The sequence below is a fragment of the Bos mutus genome, chromosome 18, assembly GCF_027580195.1.
Source record: "Bos mutus isolate GX-2022 chromosome 18, NWIPB_WYAK_1.1, whole genome shotgun sequence".
Lineage (NCBI taxonomy): Eukaryota > Metazoa > Chordata > Mammalia > Artiodactyla > Bovidae > Bos > Bos mutus.
In genome coordinates this window covers 31,756,151-31,763,110 of record NC_091634.1, presented here as the reverse complement: position 1 = coordinate 31,763,110, position 6,960 = coordinate 31,756,151, and positions in this window count along the sequence as shown.

The following is a 6,960-nucleotide window of genomic DNA, read 5'->3' as shown; positions in this document are numbered from 1 at the left end:
ATCAGAATGTTTATCCTCCTTAAAGCTTTCTTGCCTGTTCTTTCTGCTGATTTATGTCATGAAAAATAATCTATGCTATTCAGCTTGCATAGTGGAAGTGGGGATCAATAGAACTACAGGACAAAATATAAGTAATATAAATACTATAGGGAAAGAGCAGTGAGAGAAATTGTAGTATAAGCTAAATTCCTTACTTTTAACAGCAGAGCCTCACTATAATAAAATTATAGCTATATTAACTTATTTCTTTTGAAATATTTTTGCTTGTGTTAATTTTAATTTATAAAGTCTATTTTATGCTTCCTGTTATGTCCTTTCTTTTTTGTTTCATTTTGCAAAAAGCAAATGCAGTTTTTTTTAATTTTATTTTATTTTTAAACTTTACATAATTGTATTAGTTTTGCCAAATATCAAAATGAATCCACCACAGGTATACATGTGTTCCCCATCCTGAACCCTCCTCCCTCCTCCTTCCCCATACCATCCCTCTGAGTCGTCCCAGTGCACCAGCCCCAAGCATCAAGCATCCAGTATTGTGCATCAAACCTGGACTGGCATCTCGTTTCATACATGATATTTTACATGTTTCAATGCCATTCTCCCAAATCTTCCCACTCTCTCCCTCTCCCACAGAGTCCATAAGACTGTTCTATACATCAGTGTCTCTTTTGCTGTCTCGTACAAAGGGTTATTGTTACCATCTTTCTAAATTCCATATATATGTGTTAGTATACTGTATTGGTGTTTTTCCTTCTGGCTTACTTCACTCTGTATAATAGGCTGCAGTTTCATCCACCTCATTAGAACTGATTCAAATGAATTCTTTTTAATGGCTGAGTAATACTCCATCGTGTATATGTACCACTGCTTTCTTATCCATTCATCTGCTGATGGACATCTAGGTTGCTTCCATGTCCTGGCTATTATAAACAGTGCTGCGATGAACATTGGGGTACACGTGTGTCTTTCCCTTCTGGTTTCCTCAGTGTGTATGCCCAGCAGTGGGATTGCTGGATCATAAGGCAGTTCGATTTCCAGTTTTTTAAGAAATCTCCACACTGTTCTCCATAGTGGCTGTACTAGTTTGAATTCCCACCAACAGTGTAAGAGGGTTCCCTTTTCTCCACACCCTCTCCAGCATTTATTATTTGTAGACTTTCGGATCGCAGCCATTCTGACTGGTGTGAAATGGTACCTCATAGTGGTTTTGATTTGCATTTCTCTGATAATGAGTGATGTTGAGCATCTTTTCATGTGTTTGTTAGCCATCTGTATGTCTTCTTTGGAGAAATGTCTACTTAGTTCTTTGGCCCATTTTTTGATTGGGTCATTTATTTTTCTGGAGTTGAGCTGTAGGAGTTGCTTGTATATTTTTGAGATTAGTTGTTTGTCCATTGCTTCATTTGCTATTATTTTCTCCCATTCTGAAGGCTGCCTTTCACCTTGCTAATAGTTTCCTTTGATGTGCAGAAACTTTTAAGGTTAATTAGGTCCCATTTATTTATTTTTGCTTTTATTTCAAATATTCTGGGAGGTGGGTCATAGAGGATCCTGCTGTTATGTATGTCAGAGAGTGTTTTGCCTACGTTCTCCTGGAGGAGTTTTATAGTTTCTGGTCTTACATTTAGATCTTTAATCCATTTTGAGTTTATTTTTATGTATGGTGTTAGAAAGTGTTCTAGTTTCATTCTTTTACAAGTGGTTGACCAGATTTCCCAGCACCACTTGTTGAAGAGATTGTCTTTAATCCATTGTATATTCTTGCCTCCTTTGTCAAAGATAAGGTGTCCATAGGTGCGTGGATTTATCTCTGGGCTTTCTATTTTGTTCCATTGATCTATATTTCTGTCTTTGTGCCAGTACCATACTGTCTTGATAACTGTGGCTTTGTAGTAGAGCCTGAAGTCAGGTAGGTTGATTCCTCCAGTTCCATTCTTCTTTCTCAGGATCACTTTGGCTATTCGAGGTTTTTTGTATTTCCATACAAATTGTGAAATTATTTGTTCTTGCTCTGTGAAGAATACTGTTGGTAGCTTGATAGGGATTGCATTGAATCTATAAATTGCTTTGGGTAGTATACTCATTTTCACTATATTGATTCTTCCAATCCATGAACATGGTATATTTCTCCATCTATTACTGTCCTCTTTGATTTCTTTCACCAGTGTTTTATAGTTTTCTATATATAGGTCTTTAGTTTCTTTAGGTAGATATATTCCTAAGTATTTTATTCTTTCCGTTGCAATGGTGAATGGAATTGTTTCCTTAATTTCTCTTTCTGTTTTCTCATTATTAGTGTATAGGAATGCAAGGTATTTCTGTGTGTTGATTTTATATCTTGCAACTTTACTATAGTCATTGATTAGCTCTAGTAATTTTCTGGTGGAGTCTTTAGGGTTTTCTATGTAGAGGATCATGCCATCTGCAAATAGTGAGAGTTTTACTTCTTCTTTTCCAATTTGGATTCCTTTTATTTCTTTTTCTGCTCTGATTGCTGTGGCCAAAACTTCCAAAACTATGTTGAATAGTAACGGTGAAAGTGGGCACCCTTGTCTTGTTCCTGACTGTAGAGGAAATGCTTTCAATTTTTCACCATTGAGGATAATGTTTGCTGTGGTTTTGTCATATATAGCTTTTATTATATTGAGCTATGTTCCTTCTATTCCTGCTTTCTGGAGAGTTTTTATCATAAATGGGTGTTGAATTTTGTCAAAGGCTTTCTCTGCATCTATTGAGATAATCATATGGTTTTTATTTTTCAATTTGTTAATGTGGTGTATTACATTGATTGACTTGCGGATATTGAATCCTTGCATCCCTGGGATAAAGCCCACTTGGTCATGGTGTATGATCTTTTTAATGTGTTGTTGGATTCTGATTGCTAGAATTTTGTTAAGGATTTTTGCATCTATGTTCATCAGTGATATTGGCCTGTAGTTTTCTTTTTTTGTGGGATCTTTGTCAGGTTTTGGTATTAGGGTGATGGTGGCCTCATAGAATGAGTTTGGAAGTTTACCTTCCTCTGCAATTTTCTGGAAGAGTTTGAGCAGGATAGGTGTTAGCTCTTCTCTAAATTTTTGGTAGAATTCAGCTCTGAAGCCGTCTGGACCTGGGCTTTTGTTTGCTGGAAGATTTTTTATTACAGTTTCAATTTCCGTGCTTGTGATGGGTCTGTTAAGATTTTCTATTTCTTTCTGGTCCAGTTTTGGAAAGTTGTACTTTTCTAAGAATTTGTCCATTTCTCCCACGTTGTCCATTTTATTGGCATATAATTGTTGATAGTGGTCTCTTATGATCCTTTGTATTTCTGTGTTGTCTGTTGTGATCTCTCCATTTTCGTTTCTAATTTTATTGATTTGATTTTTCTCCTTTGTTTCTTGATGAGTCTGGCTAAAGGTTTGTCAATTTTATTTATCCTTTCAAAGAACCAGCTTTTGGTTTTGTTGATTTTTGCTATGGTCTCTTTTGTTTCTTTTGCATTTATTTCTGCTCTAATTTTTAAGATTTCTTTCCTTCTACTAACCCTGGGGTTCTTCATTTCTTCCTTTTCTAGTTCCTTTAGGTGTAGAGTTAGGTTATTTATTTGACTTTTTTCTTGTTTCTTGAGGTGTGCCTGTATTGCTATGAACTTTCCCCTTAGGATGGCTTTTACCGTGTCCCACAGGTTTTGGGTTGTTGTGTTTTCATTTTCATTCGTTTCTATGCAAGTTTTGATTTCTTTTTTGATTTCTTCTGTGATTTGTTGGTTATTCAGCAGTGTGTTGTTCAGCCTCCATATGTTGGAATTTTTAATAGTTTTTCTCCTGTAATTGAGATCTAATCTTACTGCATTGTGGTTAGAAAAGATGCTTGGAATGATTTCTATTTTTTTGAATTTACCAATGCTAGTTTTATGGCCCAGGATGCGATCTATCCTGGAGAAGTTTCCATGTGCGCTTGAGAAAAAGGTGAAATTCATTGTTTTGGGATGGAATGTCCTATAGATATCAATTAGGTCTAACTGGTCTATTGTATCATTTAAAGTTTGTGTTTCCTTGTTAATTTTCTGTTTAGATGATCTATCCATAGGTGTGAGTGGGGTATTAAAGTCTCCCACTATTATTGTGTTATTGTTAATTTCTCCTTTCATACTTGTTAGCATTTGTCTTACATACTGCGGTGCTCCCGTGTTGGGTGCATATATATTTATAATTGTTATATCTTCTTCTTGGATTGATCCTTTGATCATTATGTAGTGACCTTCTTTGTCTTTTTCACAGACTTTGTTTTAAAGTCTATTTTATCTGATATGAGTATTGCTACTCCTGCTTTCTTTTGGTCCCTATTTGCATGGAAAATCTTTTTCCAACCCTTCACTTTCATTCTGTATGTGTCCCCTGTTTTGAGGTGGGTCTCTTGTAGACAACATATGTAGGGTCTTGTTTTTGTATCCATTTAGCCAGTCTTTGTCTTTTGGTTGGGGCATTCAACCCATTTACGCTTAAGGTAATTACTGATAAGTATGATCCTGTTGCCATTTACTTTATTGTTTTGGGTTCTGAATTTATACACCGTTTTTGTGTTTCCTGTCTAGAGAATATCCTTTAGTATTTATTGGAGAGCTGGTTTGGTGGTGCAGAATTCTCTCAGCTTTTGCTTGTCTGAAAAGCTTTTGATTTCTCCTTCATACTTGAATGAAATCCTTGCTGGGTACAATAATCTGGGCTGTAGGTTATTTTCTTTCATCATTTTAAGTATGTCTTGCCATTCCCTCCTGGCTTGAAGAGTTTCTATTGAAAGATCAGCTGTTATCCTCATGGGAATTCCCTTGTGTGTTATTTGTTGTTTTTCCCTTGCTGCTTTTAATATTTGTTCTTTGTGTTTGATCTTTGTTAATTTCATTAATATGTGTCTTGGGGTGTTTCGCCTTGAGTTTATCCTGTTTGGGACTCTCTGGGTTTCTTGGACTTGGGTGATTATTTCCTTCCCCATTTTAGGGAAGTTTTCAACTATTATCTCCTCAAGTATTTTCTCATGGTCTTTCTTTTTGTCTTCTTCTTCTGGAACCCTATGATTCAATGTTGTAGCATTTAATATTGTCCTAGAGGTCTCTGAGATTGTTCTCATTTCTTTTAATTCGTTTTTCTTTTATCCTCTCTGATTCATTTATTTCAACCATTCTATCTTCTAATTCACCAATCCTATCTTCTGCCTCTGTTATTCTACTATTTATTGCCTCCAGAGTGTTTTTAATTTCATTTATTGCATTATTCATTATATATTGACTCTTTTTATTTCTTCTATGTCCTTGTTAAACCTTTCTTGCATCTTCTCAATCCTTGTCTCCAAGCTATTTATCTGTGATTCCATTTTAATTTCAAGATTTTGGATCAGTTTCACTATCATTATTCGGAATTCTTTATCAGGTAGATTCCCTATCTCTTCCTCTTTTGTTTGGTTTGGTGGGCATTTATCCTGTTCCTTTATCTGCTGGGTATTCCTCTGTCTCTTCATCTTGTTTAAATTGCTGAGTTTGGGGAGTCCTTTATGTATTCTGGCAGTTTGTGGAGTTCTCTTTATTGTGGCTTTTCCTCACTGTGTGTGGGTTTGTACAGGTGGCTTGTCAAGGTTTCCTGGTTAAGAAAGCTTGTGTCTGTGTTCTGGTGGGTGGAGCTGAATTTCTTCTCTCTCCTTTCGAAGACTTGGGTTGCTTTATTGGGTTCCTGATGTCCTCTGCCAGCATTCAGAAGTTGTTTTGTGGAATTTACTTGACATTTAAATGCTCTTTTGATGAATTTGTGGGGGAGAAAGTGTTCTCCCCATCCTACTCCTCCGCCATGTTGGCTCCTCCTCCAAATGCAATTATTTTAAATGAAATGACATACCACTTTAATACATCAGATGAGATCAGTCGCTCAGTCGTGTCCGACTCTTTGCAACCCCATGAATTGCAGCACGCCATGCCTCCCTGTCGAACACCAACTCCCAGAGTTCACCCAGACTCACGTCCGTCGAGTCAGTGATGCCATCCAGCCATCTCATCCTCTGTCGTCCTCTTCTCCTCCTGCCCCCAATCCCTCCCAGCACCAGAGTCTTTTCCAATGAGTCAACTCTTCGCATGAGGTGGCCAAAGTACTGGAGTTTCAGCTTTAGCATCATTCCTTCCAATGAAATCCCAGGGCTGATCTGCTTCACAATGGACTGCTTGGATCTCCTTGCAGTCCAAGGGACTCTCAAGAGTCTTCTCCAACACCACAGTTCAAAAGCATCAATTCTTCAGCCCTCATCCTTCTTCACAGTCCAACTCTCACATCCATACATGACCACAGGAAAAACCATAGCCTTGACTAGACGAACCTTTGTTGGCAAAGTAATGTCTCTGCTTTTGAATATGCTATCTAGGTTGGTCATAACTTTCCTTCCAAGGAGTAAGCATCTTTTAATTTCATGGCTGCAGTCACCATCTGTAGTGATTATGGAGCCCAGAAAAATAAAGTCTGACACTGTTTCCACTGTTTCCTCATCTATTTCCCATGAAGTGGTGGGACCAGATGCCATGATCTTCGTTTTCTGAACGTTGAGCTTTAAGCCAACTTTTTCACTCTCCACTTTCACTTTCATCAAGAGGCTTTTGAGTTCCTCTTCACTTTCTGCCATAAGGGTGGTGTCATCTGCATATCTGAGGTTATGGATATTTCTCCAGGCAATCTTGATTCCAGTTTGTGTTTTTTCCAGCCCAGCGTTTCTCATGATGTACTCTGCATATAAGTTAAATAAACAGGGTGACAAAATATAGCCTTGACGAACTCCTTTTCCTATTTGGAACCAGTCTGTTGTTCCATGTCCAGTTCTAACTGTTGCTTCCTGACCTGCATACAAATTGCTCAAGAGGCAGATCAGGTGGTCTGGTATTCCCATCTCTTTCAGAATTTTCCATAGTTTACTGTGATCCACACAGTCAAAGGCTTTGGCATAGTCAAT